Genomic DNA, 11,409 nt, shown 5'->3' with positions numbered 1-11,409 from the left:
GGTTTGCAGCAGGACTGTCAGCTGATCAAAGTTTTATAAACAATAATTTGGCAGTGTGCTCCCATAAAGCTTTAGACTAGCCCAAGCCATCAGTGTACAATTCCCCCCATCCTTAACTGAAAGTCTAAATGGCCCCTGCTGCAAGCGTGAGAAGGGCTTGTGGCAAGGCAGCAGCAGAAAAACCCTTGCACCTAGACACCTAGATGCCACACCTGTACTCCCTTTGCAGATACTGCACAGGCCCGCAGCAACAAGTGTACCAGTTAACAGACAAGATACAGGACATTTGACATAAACAGTACTATGTACTGTTAAAAAGCAATGCTATGTCACCCTGATCTGAATGGCCAAACTAAATACAAGGCCTCAAGTTACAGCTAACCTAGAAGCAAGCTGTTACCAAACCCCATGGTCATTCTCTATTCCCTATCTCCCAATTCCACCATTTTTTCTTTTTTATTTTTTTTTTTTTTTTTTGCACCAGACCTAGCAATTCTGAAGCCACAGATCTGAGCTGGCTAATTCGTAAGGGTTTGGGGTTTGTTCTTTCCAAGAACCAAGTTATTTTTGGGAAGAGGCAGGAGAAGGCATCGGGGAAAACTTGTTTCCCAGGTGAACCAAGTCATTCTGCAGTCAACAGATCAAATGCAAGTAAAATAGCAGGAACGTGAAAGCAGGACAGGGAACAAGACTCTCCTGTTGCCTATCTCAGCAGCAGCTACCTGATAGATCTGCCTAAAGGCAGGTATCAAGATGTGAAATTATGCACAGAGGATTTCATACCATACCAAAGTCAGCAATCAGAGCAGTACAGAGGTAGCTTTTAAGGCCATCACAAACACAACACAGACATGTTATTTTCAAGAAATTATATTTCACATTGAGCTTTCTAAACTTTGACTTAAAGCAACATCAGAGTAACATGACACAGTTACGGACTTAAATATCAGGTAATACAAAATACAGTTATTACAAACTCTGTTTTCTCTGAGATATACTAGTGAGGCTTCCCAACCTTGATACACTAAGAATTATTTAAGATTATTAAGATACACTAAGAATTATTTAGCCATAAAAGACTAACAGTGCAGAACTGATTACACTGATGAACAGAAAAAAAAATAAATCTTGAGATCACCACTGCTTACAAGGTAGATTTTTCCACAGATTTAGAAAAATAGGACTATATGATGTAGATTCCAAAAACTGGTAATAATCCCTTGGACTGCTAAAGGTAAGTAGTGGAATAAGAAGGTTCTAAAAACTACAATTTGGACAATATCTTTGAATAAAGACACTGCAAACAAGGGACTATCGTCATCAACAGCACTGCAAATGACCTTGGGCAAGCATCCTGATTTCAGCTGGGACAGAGTTAATTTTCTTCCTAGTAGCTGGTACAGTGCTGTGTTTTGGATTTAGTCTGAGAACAATGCTCATTACACACCAGTGTTTTAGTTGTTGCTCAGTAGCACTTACTCTGATCAAGGACTTTTCAGTCTCATGCTCTGCCACTGAGGATGAGCAAAAGAAGCCAGGAGGAAGCAGAGACAGGACACCTGACCCAAACTGGCCAAAGGGGTATTCCATACCACAGCACATCATGCTCAGTACAGAAACTGGGGGGAGTTGGCCAGGAGGCACCGATCGGTACTCGGGTCAGGCTGGGTATCAGTCGGCAGGTGGTGAGCAATGGTATTGTGCATCACTGTTGTTTGTTAGGTTTGGGATTTATTTTTTTTTATCTCTCTCTCTTTGTTATTTCCCTTTTCATTATTATTAGTAGTAGTATTTTGTATGTTATTCTAATTATTAAACTATTCTTACCTCAAACCATGGGTTTTACTTTTTCTCCAAGTCTCCTCCCCGTCCCACTTGCAGAGAAGAGAGGAGGGAGGACACAGCTGCATGGTACTTAGTTGCCAGCTGCGGTTAAACTATGACAGAAAGGTCAAAAGTAGTAAAAACTATGGGCAACAAAGGTTTGGAGCTGCAAAGTAGCCATTTCTGAAATACAAAGGGACCAAACTATTTCAAATGTGAAATCAGGGCCCCACAGCAAAACCACCTGGGCTAGAGATGGACAGAGTTCATGGGTTCTTTCACGCCCTTCTGCCTTTGTCTTATTCATGGCCTTTAGGGCCTGTATCAGTGGAAGCTTTCAACTGGTTCTTTAAATCAGTAGACCAACTAGATCTGAAAGTCTACCAGAACCATTACAGAAACTCTCTTGCTACCTCTTTGAAGTCTGTCCAGCCAGAAGTCAGTTTCACATTGACTATGGACAAACGAAGGTAACACCTGTTCAACTCTTCTGAAGAATATAGTCCTGTCTGATGAGAACAGAGAAGGTTGCCAGGGGCTTCAGAAGAAAAGTAAGCATACCACAACAGGGACTGCCTCACAGGAAGCTGTGCGTCATTTTGTTCCCAACACCATCACAGTAAGAGAAAATTTGCAGTCCAAGTTCCCCTCTTGTTTCAGATGCAGGAAATCCTACGGGCTAAGACAACTCCATCTGGCCTTGGTCAAGAGAACAGAGAAGGCATGCCATTATCTCAGCCCTTACAAAATGCAACGATGACAACAATTGTAGTAGGCAAAATGAGACAGAGTTACAGTTATTTTTCAGTTAGGTGTACCCAACCCCCATTCAAAGTTCAGTGACTGTGGTTTGTGAAAATCAAGTGTGAAAGGGCACTAGCTGCTGCTGTGGGGCTGGGCACACAACACAGATGATTTAACATCAAGAAACTACTGACACACTTCACTTCTCCCTGTGCTGTGAATCCATGCTGTTGCAGTTAAGCAGTAAAATCTCTGCTCTGCTCTCCCACCCTGACAAGTATAACGTAACCTGCCACAGGCTTCCTGCTATATCAAATGACAACAGAATGCACCAAGTCCATTAACTTCTGGCTGACCCACAGCATACATTTAAGGTCACACCAGCTCAGAGATGCTCATAAACGTTAAAGAAAAATGGTTAAACCCGTAAAGCAAAAGAACATTGACTTAAAACTTATTGAAGTCACATATAAATACCCACATTCAAAGTTGTATTATCTAGATTGCTGTGGCAAGAATACTCAACATATCCACATTTAAGTCCTTGAGTCCTAAAGTGCACAAGCTTCTTTAAATTCAGCAAGTACTGATTTTAAGAAAAGTAACTGCAAGTGACATAAAATCCACTTCATATAAACTTTTCCAATATTTAAGATATCTTCCCTTTAAAAAAGCATATGTGATTACCAGATGAAATTTGCTCAGCTTGACCACTTAGCAGTTAGGTCTTGTCCTATTTTGGCATAACAGATTACAAAGCACTAAACTATCAGCACTTAAACATGGGAAAGCTTTCATAGATACAGAAAGTCACTTCCACACCTTCGCTGAGGTAAACAAAATCAAGCCTGAACTTCAGCCTTTCTCTGGAATACAGGTTTTCCAAACCTCAAACTGTTCCTGAAGCTCTTCACTGAATACCTTAAAGTTTTTCAGCCACGCTGTGAACTGGCTGTATTATTCCAAGAACAGCTTCACTGATGCCATGTACACCAAGGCCTCATTACTTAAAAAAACCCTATAGATTACTTCCAGAATCACTGCTTTTCAAAAACAGATCTTTATTTCTAGACTTCATTTGCCTGAACTCTTTGTTCTACAGGCTCAGTTAATTAAGCTTCACAGACGTGGCATGTTTCTTTTCATGAGGGTATGTTGTATCATTCATAAAATTCAACCAGAAGCTATTTTCTGGGGGTTTTGCAGTCTATATACCAGCTTGTCTTTCAGCAGTATGCATGTTATGTCCAAGGCATTAAATAAAACCACATACAGGCATAAAGACTAAAGTGAAAATTATAGCAGCTATTCTTTATGAACCTTACTACCATCAGTTCTTCTTAAGTTTGTTGGGGTTGGGTTTTTTTGTTGGTTTTCTTTTTGTTGTTTAGGGTTTTTTTGGGGGGCAGGGGGGAGTTGTTTTGGGGGTTTGTGGGGTTTTTGGGTTTGGGGTTTTTTTTTCTTTTTTGTTGTTGTTGGTTGGTTTTTTGTTTGGTTTTGGTTTTTGTTTTTAAGAACTCTTAAAACACTTCTATAGAATGGAAAGTCGTTTGGGTAAAAAGGGGGGGAAATAAACCAGATGTCTGATTCTCATTGGGTCAAGAACTTTAAACAGTTCAAAACAGGGTATCTCAAAAGCTACGAAGCGTGCTAGAAAAACACATCTGAAGGATGAAGAAACATGAGCTTAGAGACAGTAATATTTTTTTAAAACACATACTACAAGACTAGCTCAATACCAGTTCAATACAATAAAACTTGTACCTACTTATATCGGATGTTGAAACTACTTAGTGATCATTTGCTCTGCCATTATATTTATACGTATAGAAGTCTAAGGGAATTTTAAGACCTTTTAAATGTATGCATACATTAAAAAACACATTCATCTCAGCTTTTGTCCATATACCTCAGCTTTGACATACATGTACACCTATGCAAAAAAGCCAAGATCCTTTATTCTTCGTATGTATGTCATAAGTATACATAAAAAAGCCAAAAAATTTATTCTTCAACCATTGAAAGACAAATTAATTTCCTCATACATTTCTAAACAGTAATAAAAGATCAAAGAAATGAAAATGTTATGAAGTTATAATAAAGCAGTAATTAAACTTATTAACAAAACTGAAAAAAAGTTCTCAAAGAGGCATCTGAATCATGGAAACAAAACAGACTCCAAACAACTTGACCTAAAAAGAACAAGAAAAACAACTTCAGGGCTAAATCTAATGAAACTCTTGAAAAATTGGTAAAGTGGAAAAAGATCCAAAAAGAAGAGCCACAGGCTCCCAGACAGAAAAGCTGTTGGAATAAGTAGCATAACAATATTTTCAAAGAGTTATAATATGGCAAAACTCAGAAGAGACAGAAAGACTTCAGTAATTTTATAATTTAAAAAAATAAAATAAACCTAAGAAGAAACACAAAGAATCTCTATTCTATTATAAAAGAGGCAGTGGATGCTGTTACCTAAAAATCTAAAGAAGTAAACAGACCCAGAGAAGTTTCATTCATGAACTTTGTAAGGATCTAAAAAGAGCTCTAATTTGTCTATCCATGGACCATCAGATCACAGATGGAACAAATAAACCTTTCATTTGGAAGACAGGAAGGATAAGATGATTCCCAGAGCACAGAGATATAACAGAGTCACTACCTATTTTGTTAAGCTTACTTCATTAATGAACACTGATATAGGTTTTCAACACACCATCGCAGATAAGGAAGAGCAATTCCTCTAGATACGCACCCATACAAACCATGTCACTGCAATATGCTTTAAGGGCAAGAATCTAGCTAGTTACTATCTCCTACAGTATACAAAAGTCCTTCAGCCCAATAGAATGGGAACATGAGAATGTCATGTTTAAAAATGTGGTTTTAGAAAGGAGTATTTGCATTTCTGTTTTATATAGTTACTTGGGTTTCCGACAAAAACATGTTCCATAAATTGATTTATATTCAGGATGACAACCTAAACTGCCTAAACTGGCACCCACTTCACTACTGCTTATTGCTTTATTTGAATGAGCTCTGACCACAGCAATTGCCCACAAATCTCCAACTAAAGATATAGAGAACAAAGTCCAAAGGGAATGGAAAGCTTGCTTTATGTGAGCAATAACCTAGTTTTTATTAAAGACATACTGTGTCAAAGCAGTAATACCTCACATGAATAGATATGGCTTAGTCTCTGGATATTAAAAAAAAAAATGATATAAAGCAAACATTTCCGAAAGAATTAAGTTAGGATACACAAAAAATTTTACAGTAAAAGAATTTAACTAGGGTTTTGGGTATAGCACCCTAATTTTTAGCTACTTTTTAGAGTATTTCTTTTTTAAATGTAAATTTCTAGGATAAAGTAACTGCCATTAACCCATTAAATGATAATGCTCATTTCAAGTTGTACTTCCATTAGTATCATGCAGTAGACACCAAGAGCTTGACAAGCTATTCTCATGAACATCACCTGAAGACAGTGAGAGGCCTCAGGCAAGTACAGCAGTATTATATAAGCCTTCTAAAATTTCCAGCAACAGGTCCCTTAACACACTGGCATGTATAATCATGTAGCTCAATTGAAGCAGGTGTGGAATAACAGAGAATGAAGAACAATACAAGGATTTATCAGAGACAGGTGATTCAGGTGTGGGGTTTTTTTTTAAAAAAAAAAAAAAAAAAAAAAAAGGAAAACAAAATAAAAAAACACCAGCCAAAGAAACAATGACAAAACATTCTGGCTACCTACAGAATCTTTAAAGATATAAATGTCTTCTTGGTAATGTCTATTAACCATCTTTGCTGAAAATACAGAATGCCTCTTAAAACCTGGCAATTATTCTAGAGGATATCAGAGCAAGTATTCTGCAATTTTATGAACTTGTTCTCAAAAGGGACATGAAATATTAATCATCAGGTCTGCAGTATCCCAAATGAGAGATTTTTCTTTTCCAGCATCTTGAAACTTGTTATAACAAAATAAATACCAAAAACTTCTCATAAAAGATACTCCTACTATGAGTCTATGATACTTCACAACTGACATGGGAATACATAGGAAAAAAGTTATTACGTAGTAAAAGACACCTCTTCAGCACACAAAAGGATATGCAGTAAACCTAGAGAAATAAAGACTGATCTAAAGCCAGAAAGAAAAAAAAAACGAGAGCAATTGAAATTGTTACTGGAATTGCTATTTCTCTGCCAAAAATAAGGTAGAGAAAATCAATATGACAGTTCTCTATAATCAGTACCTCTTTCTATCTAAGATCCACCAGACACATGGACAGCACACATCACATTGCACAGGCTTTAGTGACTGATCATCACCACAGTGGCTGGCAATATAACCTAAGATCCTATAATTTTCTCCCTTGCTTATTTCAAAGAAGTTCATTGTGTGAAGAAATATGAGTATCATTCCTGTAATTAGTGCTGAACTGTCCAATTACGGAAGAAATAATGTCTCCTAATCTCTCAAGATGTGGTAAATTAATGTATTGAACATTCTTGGTGATAGATTATCACCCTGTTAGAAAGAGAGTTAAAAGACAGTCAGACCCTTAGAAGCCCTTAGACCCTTATGGCAGTCCTGGCTTGCAAATACAACAAAGATATGCAGCAAATAAACCTAGATTCCTACCCAAGAATATTAATCAAATAAACATTAATATGGTCCTTTTTAAGTGTGTGTGTGTGTGCATATATATATATATATATATATGTATATGTATATGATGACACACAATTACTATGCAATAACAAGAGACCTGCAAAATGCTTCCTTGGCAAAGATTCTGTCACTTCAGCATCACCTAATAACCACCACATATTAATTTTTAACAGCATAAAGAAATGAGTTTTTTGTTTTAAGTCCAAAAGTGCTGTAGTACAAAGTGTCTTGCAAAACAATATATATTCACAAAGAACGGAAGCAATGAGTAAAAATGAGTAGCTGTGCATTCTGCTAGCTATCAAAAGAGCTATACTTTTCTCCAAAAGTAAGTCCTACACAGACATTGTTAGTGCAGTACCTTAGAAAATTGACACAGGTTGGAAAATTCACAGGCACTTGACTGAAGGGATGCGGAAGGTACAAGTATTTTCAGAGGGTCCTCCTCACAGCAATAAGCATGAATATCACTATGACACTTCCATCCAGCCAAACCCATTCAGGCCACCAAGTCCTACAGTCACCTCTCTCCTTCAATTAGGAAAAGCAACAGTTGCTATACTAACTTCACAACTTGTTCATATTCACTCTGTTCAGATTTGGACACTGGATTCTCTTTTTCAACCATATTATCATAGAACGGTTCTGGTAAGGACCTTAAGATCATCTAGTTCCAACCCCCCTGCCATGAGCAAGGACACCTTGCACTAGACCATGACACCCAAGGCTCTGTCCAGCCTAGCCTTGAGCACTGCCAGAGATGGAGCATTCACAGTTTCCTTGAGCAACCCATTCCAGTGCCTCACCACCCTCACTGTAAAGAACTTCCTTATATCTAACCTGAACTTTCCCTGCCTAAGTGTAAACCTTATTCTACGATTCTAAGATTGTATTACTATTATACATTTTAAAAACAATTAAGTGGCCTTCCTATTAAACTTCTATTTTTCTTGTGTTCTATTTCACTTATCCTACAGGTTCTTACTGTTCCCCCTCTAAAAGGAACAGATTTGAAGCAGAGAGACAGTCCAGGAAAGAAATACCACTTTTGCTTTTTGACATATTTAACTAACAAACCTAGACTGAGAAATTTCAAAGGTAGTAATAAAAGCCATGATGAAAAATTTATCCGATTTACTGTGCTCAATTACGTGCCTCCTGATGCTTCTGAGATATAGGCTATGTAAGTCCAGTACTGATAACAGGTTATCGGGTCTGAAGCCATTCACAAAACCTTCAGAGACAAAATGGTTTGGAGCACAACAAAGAAAAGAAAACCTGTACATCCCTTCAGTAATACACATCCTGGATTCAGGAAAAAAAAAAAAAAAAAAAAAAATCCTTTTTAACTTGGAAACTAACTGGCTATCTCAGAAATCCAGTTGGGAATTGGCAATGGGGACCCTTTCAAAACCTTCATTTTTTTGCTGATAAATAAAATACTTCTGTAAAAGCAGACTGAAAGTTTAAGTATTTTCAGCCTACTTGTAACTTCAAACCCTATCATGAGAACAATCTCTTATCTAGATTGCCATCTCACTGTCGTAACAGAAAGAGCTATCCAGATGGGGACAAAGTCTGACTAAAGAAATAAAGTAGTACCAAAAGCTTCCAGATATTTTCAATACCTTCTAGACAAAATAAATCACTATATCCATCCAATTAACCACAAAAAAAAAACCAAAAACAAAACCAAAACAACCCACCCACACTACCTATCTATCTAGTACACTTAAAAATGAGCCCTGATAATTAATATGGCAGGGGGAGGGAAGGGAAACAGATTCAGAAGGCACTTAATGGAAACTCCTTCTCTTAGCTTCACTTGTGGCTAATGTGCTGTTTGCAAATGTGCAAATAAATTAACCTTTAGATTTTAATTTTTATATCACTCGGATCAAGGCTTGGTTCAGCCTCTTTTGAAAAGCAACCTAAGCTTTGCTACTGATCAAGCCTTGACAAAAAATTTCAAGATGCACAAAACAACTGATACTACATTGTTTTTCAGGTTTTGACAGTTCAAATGCAGACTTAGGTTATGTTTTCTGAATTTAAACAATAGTTAGAGTAACATTCTCCTAATAGTAACCTAATATTAAGAGAATCTAAACAGATTACTCTAGAGCTTAGCAAACTGATATTATTTCTTTTTGTGCAGCAAAGGACACAGGCCTTTTTTTTTTCCTATTAAGTTCTGTCACATACTTCACAAAATACAGTAACTCATTCTTTCTGTAAAATTGGAAGGACAAAAGTATGTTTTTCTTCAACTGAGGTCTGACTGAAACCTTGCCAATGAAAACAGGCATGACTGGATAACTTGGGAAATAATTACTTATCAAATCAAATCACCATCATCTGTAGGCATCTTACCTTTAAATAGGATCCGTAATATTTAGTTACATATGGACTGTCACACTGACTCAGCACTGTGATTTCTTGTTGGATGTCTTCTATTTCATCTTCTGCCTCTTCTAGGTCAATAATTTTTATAGCAACCACTTTCTGAGTCCGATTGTCAATTCCTTTAAAAACTTCACCAAAAGAGCCCTTACCAATTTTCTCCAGTTTTGTAAACAATTCTTCTGGATCTGCCTTCAGAGTCTGTTAAAAGTAAAAGAAAAGTTACTCAGTATTTGCAACATTAAAACAAAATGTCATTTTTTAAAGGCAACAAATACTTCAGATTCTACATATTCCTATTTATTCATCCGTTCTTTTTCTATCTCCATAATTAATGTTTTCTTCCTACATCCCTTGTATCTACCCTTATATTCCCTGTATATATAGCACAAACTTAACACCACCCTCCTGACAGGGTTTTATCTGGCATCAGAGAGTGCTGTTACCTCAATTTCTTTTTCTTTGCCAATAAACTGTGCCCAGGCACCAAGAATGAAAGATCCTTAAAAAAGATTTGGTTTCTATTAACGCCAAAATATATCAAATACCACTACCAACAAAAGGAAACTTTTTGTCTACCCTCTTCTCTTGAAATTACCTCTTCCCCAGAACCCAGGGTCCTACTCTCTTGAATTTTTCACATCTCAGCCTCTTAAGGATTTTGCTCCCACTCGTTGTCAGTGCACAGACTACCATTTTCTTTGTTTGATGTGTCAAGCAAACCTCTGTGATTTTCTTCTACTAAGGATCATGTGCATGACCTGCCACGCTGCTTCTTTATCCCTGACCCCAAGGTTTTCTCACTCAGGATTTCTTTTTTTCTTCTTCTCTCAGTTGAGTAAACTCATTCAGTCCAAAAACATCCGGTTTCCTGCTATCTTGATTTGAACAGTCACTGAAAACTAGGAGCACTCACCTAAACACGCAACTCTATGACCTAGGTGGATCACTTTGCTGTATTTGCTTATTTTTCACAGTCAAGTTCTCGGTTAGCTACTGCTGCTCTTAGACTTCTCACTTTCAGCACATGGAAGGTAAGCTCTGTTGTGTACCTTCTTAATCTAACAGGAAGGAGCCATTATAGCTAACAGAAATATACACAAATTACAATTAAACTGGAAGAGTCATAGGTAGGAATAGTCATGAAATGAAGAAAAACAGGACAGGATTACTTCAAATCTTTCCCTTAAGAAAGAAAACAAACCCTTCAAAAGACTTGTCATTGTTCTTAAAAGGATAAGGTTCATGCTAAGTGAAAATACATGGTTGATACAGAAAAAGGATCATGCAAGGCTCATGCCTAAATAAGCATAAAACCACACAGTTTATATTTAGCCAAACCTTGTAGAACATGAAGAGGGGAATGAAAATTTCTAAGTTACCATTGGCAAGCATTGAGCCAACATTTTCTCTTCAACAATTCAATTTAGCTTATACAGCATCTCCCACCTATACTTCTAATTCTGCTCTCGCATCTCAAATGCTACCTAATTAACCCATGCAGCTCCGAGAAGAAGATAGTCTAGAAGATATTTTAGTTTGACTGGAGGTATTTGAATTTCACAGCTGAATTAGGAGTTCTGAGAGAGATAAACCTACTCAATTCTTCGGGCAGTGTGTTTGTGGAGTAGTTTGGATTCTATCATCATATGGGGCAAATTTTGAGTACACTACTGCTTCTAATACTTTCAAGTGAGCTATTAGACACAGTCTTCAGATAAACATCCCAGGAATTGATCACTGGCAAGATCAGTCCAAAG

General features: G+C 37.1%; 1 protein-coding gene across 1 annotated transcript in view; it reads right to left on the bottom strand.

Moving 5' to 3' along the window:
- STK24 (serine/threonine kinase 24) overlaps window positions 1–9,847 on the bottom strand; it is a 35,814-nt gene extending 25,967 nt beyond the window's left edge. The window contains exon 1 of the mRNA XM_010021218.1: window positions 9,620–9,847. The gene's annotated coding sequence lies outside the window, so the exon portion shown is untranslated. The remainder of the gene's footprint in view (window positions 1–9,619) is intronic.
- Between the last annotated feature and the right edge of the window lie 1,562 nt (window positions 9,848–11,409).

This window comes from Nestor notabilis, unplaced genomic scaffold, assembly GCF_000696875.1.
Source record: "Nestor notabilis isolate BGI_N333 unplaced genomic scaffold, ASM69687v1 scaffold1029, whole genome shotgun sequence".
NCBI classification, from domain to species: Eukaryota; Metazoa; Chordata; class Aves; order Psittaciformes; family Psittacidae; genus Nestor; species Nestor notabilis.
This window is presented reverse-complemented; position numbering and strand designations above follow the sequence as displayed.